The 15,483-nt window shown below is 41.1% G+C and overlaps 1 long non-coding RNA gene across 1 annotated transcript in view; it reads right to left on the bottom strand.

Annotated features, from left to right (window-relative positions):
* LOC109956480 (uncharacterized) overlaps positions 1-13,539 on the bottom strand; it is a 16,474-nt gene extending 2,935 nt beyond the window's left edge. Inside the window, exon 1 of the long non-coding RNA XR_002274414.1 lies at positions 13,429-13,539. This is a non-coding gene — a long non-coding RNA (uncharacterized LOC109956480). The remainder of the gene's footprint in view (positions 1-13,428) is intronic.
* Between the last annotated feature and the right edge of the window lie 1,944 nt (positions 13,540-15,483).

Raw genomic sequence — 15,483 nt, 5'->3', positions numbered from 1 at the left:
TCTATCTGACTAAAAATACCTAACACAGCTATGGGAGTCATAATAACTTTCCCTCCTTCTTCAAATTGATGAGGGGATCAGGGGGCTAATTTGACCCTTAAGGAGCCACACCTAGACACAAACTCCCTGAGAGGCCCAGATTAAGTCATCCATAAACCACACATCACCCAGCGGTTGCCAGCCCATTCCCTCGCCCTGTACACGTCATCTGCAGCTTGCTGTGGAAAGAAATGGCCCATGAAGTAAATGAATATACTTTATTTCCTAACACGGTAGACAGAAGCAGCAGCAAAGATGTCAAATGAAAGATTATAATGAGCCAAATCCAATTAAATACAATGCTGATTCAAATGAGGACAGGCTTGTTGAATATGCAGCTTGCTGTACAACACACTTCCTCTCAAATTTGCTTTAAAGGAAACCATGTTTTTACTAGAATAGTAGCAAATCTGGATATCTAGGAACATGTCAGATTTAATTATGCTGCAGTTTGGTTTAAACAGTCCTTTGCTTTTCTTAAGATGCTTCTTCTGTGGTGCTTTTGAGCAAGGCAGTTATTCCAAAGTGCTCCAGTCACTGACATGTACTAACTGTTTTAAATTGTAAAACAAAAAAGACCTTTGATAGGAGAATGACAAAAACATGCACTGCTGTTTCATTTTCAAAAGTCCATGAATGATTTTGTGTTTTCAGTGATATTCTTAAAATTTTTAAGATGAAAAAACACCGCATTATAAAAATAAACAATGTCCATGAGCTAGTTCACATTGTCTAACCTACATGTGAACTCAGAGTTCTGTTCTCTTATGAAGTTATGAATACCACAAAAAACCAGCCTGGCTCCAGACCTTTGAATCACTGCCCACATCTCAGATTCCGTATTTCACACAGGTCTAGTGTTGTGCTCACTGATGGTCATTACATAAGTTACAGAAAACCTAACTAATCAGAGCTTTGAAGGCTGGATCAAGAATGTCATTGTCCTACTTCATAGCTTGCTAGCTCCTAGCAGAATCTGTGAAAATCATGAGTAAAACAATGGCGACCAGCACGGTTAAAACTGATGCAACTGTACAGGTTGTTGGTGACACAGGAGACATTTCAGCCATGTTTTTTTTTAACACAAATCCCACACACATCCCTCAGAACAGATATGCTTCTATGCTTCTACTTTAATCAGTCCAGCTCTCTACACAGGCCGATACCAATGTGTGTTTCATTCATGCTATAATTGCATAACCACAACCTGAAGCATATTTTTACACTTCAAAGCTGTTTTCATCCGTTTTATATGCTCCACTGATCATGTGTGGCAAAACACAGGCATCCTACACTCAGTACTGTACCGGATGTCCCTCAGCATAGAGCTGGAAGCTGCTGCTTAACTCGTGTTCTGATTTCACTAAACAGGCTGAATGAATGAAAGAAGTCAAATGAAATGCCAGCTCAATCTGACTGTCCAGTTACAACATGAGAACACACTGTATGAGGCAATGCTCCGTGCTCAGCCTTCCTTTGATAACAGCTCTTTTTAAAACCAAGAGATCATTCAGATTCAGAAAAGTAAATCCTGAAGTAAGATTAAATCTGATGATGTTTGTGTTTATAAGGAACTGAAGTCTTCCGGTTCTTGTACCATTGCTAACTCTGAGAGACGAGACAGTCCAAGTAACTTCAATACAGTGCTGATTTATTCAATGAACACAGGTAAAAATTAACATTACACGCTCAGGTACCTTCCACCTCCAACATGCACGCAGGCAGCTGAAGGATGCAAAAGACCCTGAACCAAACCAGGCCTATACATTATATCCCTTCGGTTGGGCTAGCCCCATTCTACACAGACACGTCAAACCATGACGTGTCCCTGGTGCCAGCTTTGCAGCTGGCCATGGCAGTAGTCAAAACATGAAGCAAATCAATGTGTGTGTGTCTGTTGATTGTGGTGTGTAACTAAAAACATTCTCACATGACCCCTAGTGACATGTCATGACATTAAACATAAGAACATATTATGGCTAAGGCTACAGTTATACACGTCATAATATTAATATTAAACACCCTGTCTGCTGACAGTCATCAACTTTTCTCTCTAGTTATCCTTGACCAGATGTACCCTGTAGAAATTCATAAGCATGACTAAGCATTAAACAGTCTAACTAGACATCCTATCTCCATTAACCATTTCTAATACATACAAGTACCTAACCAATGTCTATCTGACCAAAAATTACTAACAGAACAAACGACAAACCTCAGAATGGCTGCAAAGACTGTGGTGTGCATCAGACAGGGTTTGTACATTAATGTATGTCCAGTCTGAACACTTGGCTTCAAAAACTCTCTCCCTGGTGGCTGGTCCACAGCTGCCATTTTTAACACTGGCGGTAACAGCGTCCATGTAGGTCTTTTAAATAAGAATTCAACCAGCGATCATCATGACAAATGTCTGAGTCTGTTTTCTCTCCTGCTCATTCACTTGACTGACAGATTCAAAATGCGTTGACTGTTAACAGCTGGTCGTAGAATGCGCTGGTCCCTGGAGGGAAGCCCGCTCAGTGAGCCACGGGAGATTCAATGGTCTTGCTCAAGGATGCTCAACATGACAAACGGCTGCTGATGGAGAAATTATTGGTTTTGTGGGAGCCAAACCTGAAACATTTTGGTTACTGAAGCTTGGTGTGGCTGACGTTCTACACTTGAAAATTAAACCGCTTCTTTCTGATGCAAGTATCAGATGATTTAACGAAACAAATTCCTATTGATTTCCAGTTGGGAGCACTCAGAGACATGTTTTGTTTATTGCTATTCTGCAAATCAGCGGAGCACAGCGAGAAGAGAGAGCAATTACAAATGCAAATTCCCAATAAGTGCCTGGAAGGTATGTTAAAATGTTCTCCGAAGGATATAATTATAGCCTGGCTTGATTACATTTAAGAGAGATGAGAAGGAAATATCCGTGAATTATTCAAGCAAACAAAAAACATCCTGCAAGCATGAGAGAAGATTTGGTAGATTTGTGTCTGCCTTCACCCAAGAGAATGACATCATATGGGAACAAGTACAAAACCTGTTTTGTTGCCTCCCTAAAGCACTAAAGCACCAGGATTTCTTTCAAAACATTCACTATCCCTCATCAAAATCCAATTTCTACTCGATGATTGCTCAGTTAATGCAAAAATTAGCATGCTAGAAAACAATTTTATGGTTAAAAAGATATTGTGACCTTTGCATTCAGTCCTACCTAGGAGATGCCAGAGAGGTGAAGATGTCAACAACATTCTTAGGGTGCAAAGTACCTGCTGTGTTGTTTAATCCAGAGCCATGGCATTTTAAACACCTCCTCACTTTCCAAACACAAAGAGGAGCTCTAATCCCTCCTTTTGACCAAAGGAAAAACTACACGACCCTTCTTTAATACCCATTTTCCTTTGACACTGTCACCAATGTTGACAGAAGAGTCAGAGCCCTGGTGTAAATTCCCTGGTGATGGCCCAGGGGAAATTCAATTAGAAAGAAAAAACCAACCATCTTCTAGTTATACTGCAGAGCCGGAGATAACAGCTTTTAATTTCTGCTCTTCTGCTTAACAGAAGGAGGTGTCCAACGTGGATGAGGAAGTGGGAAAGATTAATCTCTGTGACGCGGTGACCTATTTGGAGTAGTGTGTCTGTCTGCACGTGACTGAAGAAATCAGTATGACCTTTGGTGTAACGCTGTGAATGCAGATAATGATTCTCAGCAGGGAGCCTCGAGTGTAAATTAGGGCTGCTTTTCACTTTGTTATGGAGCATAATCAAGACTCTGCTCTGGTGCCTCTGGATGGAAATTAGCTGGAACAAGGCAGTGAACTGTGAAGGGCTGGGGCATTAGGAGGACAGGTCCCTGCTCATAACTCACTGATAGACTTCCCATAAGCACACAGACACACTTATTCACTATGAGACACACATATATGCACTTGACCTGTGCTGTTCAGCAGATGCATTCATCTAAAGTACTTCCAGTTCCTCTCAGTACAACAGCTTAAGTGTAGTGCAGTTGGCCCCCAGTGGAGTTCAACCCAACAACGTGGGTGGTGTTCATGTCATTACCTACATCCTGAGCTACACAGGCATACAGTCACCTCTAACCAGCTCTAATCACTTACAATCACAACATACAATTTCAAAGGCATCTTCACACAGAATGAATCATTAACTCTTGCCAGTTCAGGAACACTTCTCCAAAGCCAAAATCTGTTCAGCTTCAATGCATGTATCCCTCTACTGCAGCAAAACAGTGCCTGATCTAATGTTACAATTAAGACCACCTACACTGAGACCAAGTCATGACCAAGACCAGAGGCTATAAAAACTGAGACAAGAGCAAGACTTCAGGGGGTGGGAACCAAGTTAAGACAAGACCAGTGCAACTCCCACATCCGAATCTGAATGATCCACAGTCTCATAAAAACGCCCACGGAAAACAAATGAGTATCCCTCTTCATTTAACTCTCCTACTGCCATACATATGTCCTACAGTATGTATGTATAAGCGCACCATGAGAAATGTCCTGATAAAATAATCAAAAGGCATTGCAGAGGTGAATTTTATGGAGCAACGCCTGGATGTTTTGTCTGTATTGTGTACTCATGGAAAATGCAAAGAACGACAGCTGGTGGCAGTAACAAACGCACCAACGAAGGCAGTGAAGAAACAGAGTAGGTACAAGCAAAATGCACACAAATATACTATGAGGAAGGAAATGAACACAACATGCTTATTACGCATGTAAACATCTTCACAGACCAATGTGGTGAAGGGTGCTATAGGTAACATTAGAATAGCCTCATAGAAGCTCATTTGCTCTCATCCTAGGTGCATGTCAGAGGACTGTTTGCCGATTTCTTCTTCTGCCCCAACTTCTACATGCACCTTACTCGCAGGTAATTGACCCATGGTATTTACACTGGTGTCTCTCTGGCTTTACATTATACTGAACAAATCTGAGGGCAGCTGGGCTTCTCACATAGGTTGTTATTAAACTTCTCTTGAAGCTTTACATAGGTCTGACACATCATACTGCAATTAAAATGTTGTGTGGGAAGAAAACTTCCTCCTCTGGGTTTTTCATTTTCTGCGGTTGAAAGAGAACGTTAGCTTTTAGTAATTACAAACAATTTATTAAGGCCTTTTTTGCAACATCAGCATAGGGTTGATATAAATTGTTTTCATAGACTCTAGGGACTTGAAACTTGCTCTGCTTTAAAATGACGGCTAGTTCAAGTACTGTAAAACCCATGATTCCCAGGTGTGGATGTGTGTAGTAGTATGAATATGGAACAGGGCATTGCTGGAAAAGACCATTCATGTCTGACACCCTTTCAAAAAGATACATGAAGAATAAGAGATAAACCAACACACACAGTCCTTCATGCAACATCACTTCCTTCTAGCTGCCTATCAAGAGCTTAGGCGTCCTTGGTCTGACACAGCCTTACCAAGGATCAGATCTGCTTCCAAGCTGTCCCGCTTTCAGCACCAACCATGCATCTGACACCAGCTGACCAAGCCCCTGAGCTTCTGGTTTTACACAGTACACATCTTCTGCCAACCCTCACTCTCCTGCTTCTCCCATCTGAATCTGTTATACTGCTCGTTCAACCAAGTGCTAACTAAGCCCCAAACTATTTCTGCTCTAGGGTTACAGCTGTCCATCTGCACTGCTTTGTCACCAGCAAAAGGGCTGGCTGGGAAAACGGAAGTGTATTCTGTAGATGCTCACTTGCACTCAGCATTCTGGTCTGAAGTAACAGAGGACTTGGTTTAGCTGCTTGCCCTGCAGCGTGATACTCAACAAGGACCTAGGGATGTTGTGTCGGCTAAACTTGTATATGAAGGTGCTCTGTCTTTTGCCAATTTCTTCATAATCTCTTTTGAGATAGTAGAAAAGCTAAGAGAAACAGAGCAAGGGACGGAATTTTAATAGAATTTTTGTCTGAACTTTTGGTCAGCATGTGGGTCCAGAGGTGGGCGTTTTAACATTTCAAAAGGCCAGTGGATGAAGGATGAAGGATGAGGCCTGCGGGCTGCCAAGCAAAGAGGGAAATACACTGTCCACTGTCCCCAGAAAAACAGAAATGCCTGCATGTGATGCAACAGAATAACCCTGCATTGACTTCCGTTTTATTTAAATAGTTGCTTCATTGTACTGGGCTGCATTATATTTTAATATTTTCTATACCTCATTTAAATATATTGAGAAGCAAAAAATTCTACATTTCATAAGCTGCTTCAGCTCAATGGAGAATAAGTGGGGTTGATATGCAACCTCCTGATCTGACCTCATCACTCCCCAGTCTCTGTCTGCACAGCAACACCTGGGTGGTGATGAGAATGACTTGCCTTCATAAAGGAAAACAGACTAAGCACTTCACTTCTATTTATTACAGGGCTGCTGTATTGGTATGCAGTCATGCTCTACACTATATGTCAGTCTGGATGGCATAGAAGAAGGATTCCTAAACATTCTGGGCATTGTGAAGTTTTCAACAGTAACCTCAAAGTTACAAGCAGAGAATAAGGCTGCTGTTGTACTGTACAGCTGTTCTGCCCTTTCTTTTGTTTCAATCTCTTTTCATTACACACACTGTTATATTTACTTTGCAAATAGTTTTACCAGGCAAAGACAGAATGAACTACTGTATGTCCGGCATGTCAGTAGTGACAATGTGTCACCACACTCAAGTGAAAAACAAACAAAAAACTTCCCCTAAAAACTCTGAGTGAGGAAAAAGAAACGTTGGGAGCGCTAACATGAGAACAAACGCTTAACACTACATTGTGGTTAGTAACACCGTTGGGAGCGCTAACATGAGAACAAACCCTGAACACTGCATTGTGGTTAGTAACAAAACAGCAACATGCAGACAAGTGCAGTAACACAATTCATCGTGTGCAATTCCACAATTCAGAACTTCCATCCATCCGTCCGTTTCATTATCTATACCGCTTAGCCTGAATAGGGTTGTGGGCAGTCTGGAGTCAATCCCAGCTGACATGGGGGGGGGGGGTCCACCCTGGACAGGTCACCAGTCTATCACAGGGCTGACATGTAGACAAACAACCACACACACTCACACTCACTCCTACGGGCAATTTAGTCACCAGTCAACCTAAGCTACATGTCTGCCGGAGTACCCGAAGAGACAATTCAGAACTTTTTATTTATTTATTTATTTATTGTTCATAATTTGAGATGCTTCTCTCTCTCTGGAATTTCTTTCTTTATAACTTTTTTAAAGCTACGTTTAGGGGCTCACAGCACTTGGTTCGAGCTTGTCACCTTCTATGGCTAATGTTAGCAACACTACTTTCTTACCTAATATACAAAATACCAACTTTGTATGAGGTTCAAATTTTCTGAGTGCTCATTTAGATTATAGGGCCCACCACAATATGAGTGGCCCAGGGAGCCTGGGGGACTAAAGTACTTCCAAGAACTGAAATCGCAGAGACGGTAACTAGAGTGACTGGCAATGCTCAGAAGAGAAATAAATTATTGCATATTGCACTTTTAACCCTGTGATATCTGACGAAGAGCATAGCGAGGAACACAACTGTCGGTTATGAAATCAGAATCCACCCAGTGCCCTTTACTCACATACTGCAGCTGCACTTATTCAAAAATTCATCTGAGCCAGAACAGCTCTAGAGGAAGGATACTGGCTGAGCCACAGCATAAGAGAGGGCCAAAGTTTCTTTTCTTTTCTTTTTGGCTATACAGTATAACCTTGAAGGTCCACCTAAAGGAGGAGTTATGTAATCTGCCATTAACTGAAACAAGTCATATTCATTTATGATTTAAAATCTAACTGCTACCTGCTAAGCTGGTTAACCTCCTGGCTTTTGGCATCATGGATGTCATGGTCATGAATGCACAAACACCAACACACACTGCCCTTCAGATTTTTTTATAATCAAATTAAAAATTTTTTAAAAAAATCACCCAGAGTTCTCTTTTGGCCAGTCAGACTTTGCACTTTCTTTTGTTTACTATTTGCCCTGTGGGATTATTTGTCCAGAGCAGAACAGCCTCAAGAAAAATGGTTAAACCAAAAGTCCATATATTCCTCCAGCAGCTCTCCTACACTCCCCGTGTGGGGGGACCCTGTATCCCCTGAAGCTGGAAGAATAATTCAATCACAATAAAATGCTAATCTTATTTACATTTTAATTTAATTAAACACAAAAACAGTTACTTTGTCTACCGATTCAAATGTGCTAATAAAAGCAGAGACTTATATATGTTAATTTATTACTTAATTATATACACCTTATTTAAACAGCCCATATAAAGATTGCTACTATACATAATATTGAATAGATGACAGTGAAGAACATAAGTATTAGCAGAGGCAAATGGGTTGTTTTTCTTTCTGTTCCAAAAGCAGTTTGCATCTTTCATTGTAGAAATATCCTGAGTCCATTAATTACAGGTAGCCATAAAGTTTATTTGTTATGTGAGACATTCATTAGTATGTGCAGTGCACACTCCAGTTTTCAAAGGACTCACCCTCAAGAAAAGTGGTAGGAGGGCAAATTGACAAAGTCATCTCAGCTCAAAACACTGCAGACACACACACACACAGTACACATATATAAACCTACTATAAAACAAAATGCATACCTAGAGGCAAATGCACAGGAATCTGCACGTACAAACACAAAGTGTGTAGGGGTGAGCAGGTTTGGAAGAAAGGGTCATGGGTCAACGGGTGGGGAGAGATTGGGTCTCGGGCTTGAGCCGAGCTGAGAGTTTGATTGTGACTGTCAAGACTGCAGTCATGGCAAATATTCAAGTCACACTGCAGTGCCCCTGTCAGCTGGCAGTCTTTTATACTGGGCCCAAGTTGTCCTTACATTACTGTATGGAAACTAATAAAAGTTTTCATTTTACACATAAAACCTGAAGGTTAGACCTCGTATTTGGAGGTCTAACCTTCAAAATAAAGCATAAATGTTTAGAACTGTTATAAATGAGGCTGTACCCAATCAATCAAATCTACTACTACTGTCTGCAGAATTTTTTCTCAGAATTTTGGGCATTTTACAACCTGAAGTGTTTACGTCATAGTTGTCAGAGTTAATTTCCAATAATAGTCACATTCTGTTTGCTATTACAGCAAATCCCAGCTAATTACAAATAATTTTATTGTATTTAAAACAATCTCATTATCAATAATCTCTCAGCCTAGTGACAAATTAGTTGGCAACATCCTGTTTTGTAAATTACCTCACCACTTGAGAAATTACAGTGAGAGATATTTTTGTATTTTTCTTTAATATCACTACATGAAATTTGATGTCTCGCCCTTTTCATGAGACTTAAAACATAAATAAATCAATGTAAAACTGTTGGGACCTTCATCATACAGGTTGTGCAGTCTGATTTTCCACTTTTCTGGACACGTTAGTGCATCAAAAATCAAGGACAGTAACAATCAGTCTGTATGATTTAGTGCAGGGGTTTTCAACCTATTGTGACCAGGAACCATCATTCTGACTAAGACGTAACCCAGAGGCCACTGCTGTGGCGTGGCGAAAACAGATGGGCAATATTTCAATCCTGAAAGTCACCTTGGCTTTTTAAAACATTTTATACATTTGTATGAATTTGATTATTTACAAACAATAAGTGATACATGGAAATAAATTCTTACAGTGAAACTACATTAACAAAGGGATGATCAGGGACCATCTGCAAAGCATTCGCAGACCACCAGAAGGCTGCGGACCACTGGTTGTAAACCCCTGATTTAGTTTTTACAACAAAGTAATGCTGATTCTTTTTGTCATTTGTTAGAAGAAGGCTACGTAATGAATACTGTGTGTGGTGATGTTTTAGAGACATACTGTGGGATGGATCGGTAACTGAACCTACTGTCATAGTGTGCTAGACAACTTCACTGCAGTGACTACTGGAACTGGATCAACTCTCATCATCACCTGCCATCATAATCTGCTTGCATTCCCAAAATGAGGCCATGTCTTTTTATGACAGCCTTCTGCATAATAGAGTTTTTATGTAACACACACCCAGTGTGTGATCTGTTTTAGAGGGACAAGATGTTGTGAGGGTGTAGATGGTGTATGTGTGGGGAGGAACACCCTTGGACATTTACTGGCCTCGACAGCATTGGACCAGAGCCCAGCCGTGAGCTATGTTAACCGATGTGTCAGGTGCTGGCATTTTTTTGACCATCTCACCGCAGTTCACATCAGCAGGTAGGTGAGGCCGAGACAAGCCAAGCCAGACTGGGCTGTTTCCACCCTGCTGCTTTCAGCACATCAGCCACTGAACCGACCCTTTGTCGTAGCGTTTACACCCCCACCGGCATGTTTCTGGGGCCTGCCAGAGGACTTCAGGGAGGAGCTAAGCCTGCCGACCAGCTGTGCAGGGTTCAGACTCAACTGCTGAGCAAAAGACTGGAATGAACCGATGTTAGATTTAAAGTCCCTGTACAATGCTCACTTTGATATGTTATATAAAAATTAACATTTATAGCTCAATATAAAGGCTGTAAAAAACAGCACTGTGAATAAAAATCGATTGCCTCTGTGATGCTCTCACTGGACTTTTTCCTATATTGCTATGTCAGTTTTGCTACATCAGAAGCAGAGGACTGACTTTATTGTTCTACAAATACAAACACAAATTCCCATCCTGTACATCCAGGTGTCAGCTACTGCTGTAGCAAGTATCTGCAGTACTGGAACAAGGAGTACAACCACATCATTCAGTATATCTGTGCAGATTCTTAGTCATCCAGTCATCCATTCGGTTGCGGTTCACATCATTCAGTGTATTGTTGGTAAGGACAATTGCACTCTATTATATTGATAAAGTAACACTGCCACACAATCAAGTAGCTTTTTTTCCCCCCATTCATGACTGGCTGAAGAAATGTAATGTCTCACTGCTTTACACAGACTGCAGCTGGCAGAATCCTGTTTCAGAAAAATGTGTTGCAAATATATTTCAAAACGTCAGAAAGAGAAGGAGGAGAGCACTCAGGCCAAAGTATTTTATGATCATCCTCTTTAATTATGTTCAAATACAAAGATGAGACACATTACCTGTACACTGCATCTCCCACACCACAGCTTTAACTACAATCTGAGTAAGCTTTTATTTGAGGTTGTTTACATCCAGCTAAGATGAACAGTTTATGAGTTACGGTCATTTTTATACTCAATTTCCCTAAATGTTATGGATAAAAAGCAACTTGCTCAGGGGTGCTTAGGCTCTTTCCACCTTCAGCCTCATTCATCCTTCAATCTGAAAGCCAGTGCTTTACAGCTCATTATTTTACATCCAAACAACAACAACAACAAAAAAAAAAACATTACTGCTGATAGCTTCTGCTTCCACTATATGTACCATCTATTGTACCTTTGATATCAGGCATGTGACTGTTTAAAGACATGTTCAGACTGAGGCAAATTTAGAGGAGGCGCCGCTGCATATAAATTTAATACAAAACAGAGAGTGGACACAAGCAGGTGTGTCTTCTCTCAGATCAGCACAAACTGAAGCAAAGGTACATCTGCAACAAAATCTGCATTCATCCCAAGGTTTTATGACAACAGACACCGCAAAAAAAAGGAAGTAGGTCTGGAGGAACGTGACAGAACTGGAGTTCCTAAATTCTAAGATCAGTTGGAGGCTGGGCTGTCGCACTGGTCTAATCATAGCACAGGCACGCCATGGTCCGTGCACATGCTGCTACTGTAGCTAGTTACAACTCCTTGGTACATTGCCTTTTTGGGGTGGATAAACACCGACTGCAAAAATATTCCAGTGGTCCCATTTGTGTGCACAACACAAAAGCAACATTTCCTTCTTGTTTAAATTGTCAGATCACTCTGTCAACAAACCACCAGCTTTCAAAACCCGAAGCATCCTCCTGATGGTCCATTGTCAAAGTGCGCATGCATGCACCTACACACGGACACACTCCAGAGACGCACGCAAAGGCATGCTTTAAATCACTGAGACCCTCGGGGGAACCCTCAGTCCCACAAACCCAAACACAAATACACTTCCCTCATTTAGTTTTCACGGTCATGAATACAGAATGTGAGCAGCAGACACACTCGTTTACAGTCCCGTCGTTCGTGTATGTGATTCAATGTCCTTAGAGCCTGTCATTAGATACACAGCTTCATCTGAACACAGTCCTGGGGATGAATAATGATGCAGCAGTGCGAGCACTTGGTCTGCCCACAACAGCAGCAGCTCGGCTTACTTTCCCAGAGCCTGTCAGGGTAGTAGTCAGTATTTATCTTGTCGCTGGAATACACCACACTGCCCAAATGAGCATTTGCTTCAGTACATGCAAGAATCTTTCCCGACTCAATTTACTCCCAAAATGCTAACCCTTAATGTTCCCCTTAACCCAACACATTTTTTAATCTTAACCCCTCTGTGTCCACATATAATTTTTACACAAGACTCTTCTCATTACCTGGTCCACAAATACTGATAGTGTCAAACCTCCCTGGACTCTCATAGATAAAACAACAAAAAAACTCGCAACAATACAGTAGATACTCCCGCACTATCCCTCACAAGGCTCCCCATGGGACCTGATCATAGTCCAGAGAACACATTATAGACTCCAGAGGCCTCACAAGGGCAAAGAGCTGATCCAGTGCCCAGGATGAAATTAGCATTGTTCTTCCTGAATTGGAGGTTCGACAGTCAGCCTCCTTTCCAGCATCCAGGCACAAGCTTTCCTGGGGAGGCTGTGCAGTGCGAGACCCGATAAATGGCGCATAAATGGAATTGGACCGTCATGACTAGGCCTTTACTATCTCCTAACCTTAACAAACTCTATCCTTATTCTGTCCAAACTAATCTCACTTTACTTTCAAGGTTAAAAACTCAAGGTGGTTCTCAAAGGGTATTAAACAATTACACACCACAAAATTACACGTGCACTATGTCTATCCTGGACTCAGCGGGAGCCAGGTTTTGAAGATTTCTTATTTGTATTTCAAGGTTGCGCCCTGCTCACATTGCTGGAGGGCAGTCAGAGACTTGACAGCACAGTTGTGTTCATGGTGGAAACAGTGGAGCCACTCTGGTGCAAAATGAACAGCAACATGAGCAGCAGGTAATGGATATCTAATAGTAAATAGAGCTAATTCTTAACATATCTGTAATGTATGAAGGGTGTCTGCTACAGAGGACTTATCCAGAAATGTTGCGGTTTGAAAATCACTATATTGCATGGTAGACATAAAGGGATTTCCAGTTACTGCAGTTTCATTTTTGGTATTTATTAGTCTTTACAAAATCTTGCCATGCTATACTGTAATTAAAATAGAATCTCCATCATTACTTCCCACATTTTGAAGATGAATGTCTGCAACACTAACCACGTATGAAGTCTCAGTAGAATAGCTGTTGTTGCCACAACTTCTTTTTTGTCCTTCCACACAGTGAACATTTTCATATTATCCTCCAGGCAACAACAACAAAGGCAGCGGTGAAATCTACAGCAGAAAGAAAAACTTTAGGATTTACTCTGGTAAAACAGGAAGTAAACAAATGCTGTAAGGCCTTATATTTCATTATCTTGTGTATATAGGTTCAACAAAGCACATGGTTGCAGGCTAGTTCATTAATTTTACAATGATACTTGCAAAAGGAAATAGGGCTTTATTATACTTTGAGTTAAGCTAACTTTTGAAATACAGCATGCAATAAACACCATTAATCTTGTGCTCCAAGCAGGTTAAAAGAAACCCCACCATCTGAGGCTGGGCTGGCCATAGGACCCATAATTTCTGAGCCTGGTGAAACAAAAAACATAGATGAAGTGAAAGTAAAACGTTTCATTGTTTGCTTTACGGTGCATCATCTGTTTCCTTCTGCTTCAGGCGTCCTCTCACACCATCTTGTAACTTTTAAACGTACTATAGCTGTTGAAACTAACAAAACTTCTCAGGTATGTAAAGAGGTGATTAAATACACGTGTCTTCTTCATAAGTCACTAACATAAGATGAAGTTCATCTTCATTCATTGATCCCCCGATCTGTTTAAATCAAAATCTTGAAAATGCTTCATTACTGCAGAAAAGAGGTGAGGTAAAAAATGTTTCTGCGATGTTAAAATGTTTAAAGGTCGTTCATATTCCAATATCAGTTCAAAGTTCTACATGCTCACCATCCACCCATCCATTATCTATACCACCTGTTCCTGAATAGGGTTGCCAGGGGGCTGGAGCCAATCCCAGCTGACAATGGGCGAGAGGCAGGGTCCACTCTGGACGGGTCGCCAGTCTGTCACAGGGCTGACACTTATGCTGCGTTTCTACTGTCTGAACCTAACGAGCGACACCCTGTGCTTCCCTTAACAATCACCGAGCATAATCTCATGAGTTGGACTGTCCTACTTTGCTTTCCCACTGTCCCCAGTCTCTGTTTAGAGACTTGGGGTTTGTCCTATCATGGACAAACCCCAATAAAAACAACAAACAACCACTCACGTTCAACCTGCCCATCTTTGGACAGTGGGAAGAAGCCAGACTACCTGGAGGAAACCCACACATGTATAGGGAGAACGCAAACTCCACACAGAAAAGCCTGGTAGTGGTTTAAGCCCAGAAACACCTTGCTATGACACAACAGTGCTAACCAGTGCACAACACACAACCATACTAAATTCTGGCTCCTGAATGAAAGGTCATGAGGAGACCATTTGCTCTGCAAAAACACTGCAAAGAAAATCAAGCATCTGCTGACTTTCTGAGCTGGCGGAGGTTTAGTTGAAATCTTTGTTTCTTCAGATGAAACACTCTTAATGAACTGCTTTGCAGAGATGGAGATATAAGCCGTTTAGCCCTTAAGTGAAAAATAAAAGAAGAATGAATGCTGTTAGGACATTTAAAATGCCTTTTATTCACAAACTAATTACATAAAATAACAAGTATATTAAGTACTTGGTCACAGTTTGTTATATTATTCAGTGTTTTCAATGATAATTTGTCAAGGTTGTTTTCAGAATTTAATTGTATTGTTACAACACCCTCAAATGACTTTGAAAGTGAAATAAACGACACCTCCTCTGTGTTTATCACAAGTCTTAATAAGACATGCAGCCTGCCCACTGCAGATAGCAGGACTTTTTAATTACTTCTTCTGTGTTTAATTACCAAAACTTAGTGGAATTTTGTGCTGTAACAAAGAAAACAAACTTGTAACTGCCATCAGTTACAAGTGGGTGTGCTTTTAGAAGCACAGGAAAATGACAAAATGCATTAATTTTCAATACGTTCACAAACAAATCCTCAGTCATACATGAGCATACTGGGCGGCCTTGCTGTATCCGTCACCCAGCAGGCAGTCAAAGTCATGGCTGACTTCTCTTTCTGACACAGGTCAACCAGAGGTCACCGGAGCAGCAGGATCACCATAGTAACTCATTCTGC

This window comes from Monopterus albus, unplaced genomic scaffold (genome assembly GCF_001952655.1).
Source record: "Monopterus albus unplaced genomic scaffold, M_albus_1.0 scaffold19.1, whole genome shotgun sequence".
Classification (NCBI taxonomy): Eukaryota; Metazoa; Chordata; class Actinopteri; order Synbranchiformes; family Synbranchidae; genus Monopterus; species Monopterus albus.
Note: the sequence above shows the minus strand (reverse complement) of the source record. Positions and strands in the feature narration are given on the sequence as shown.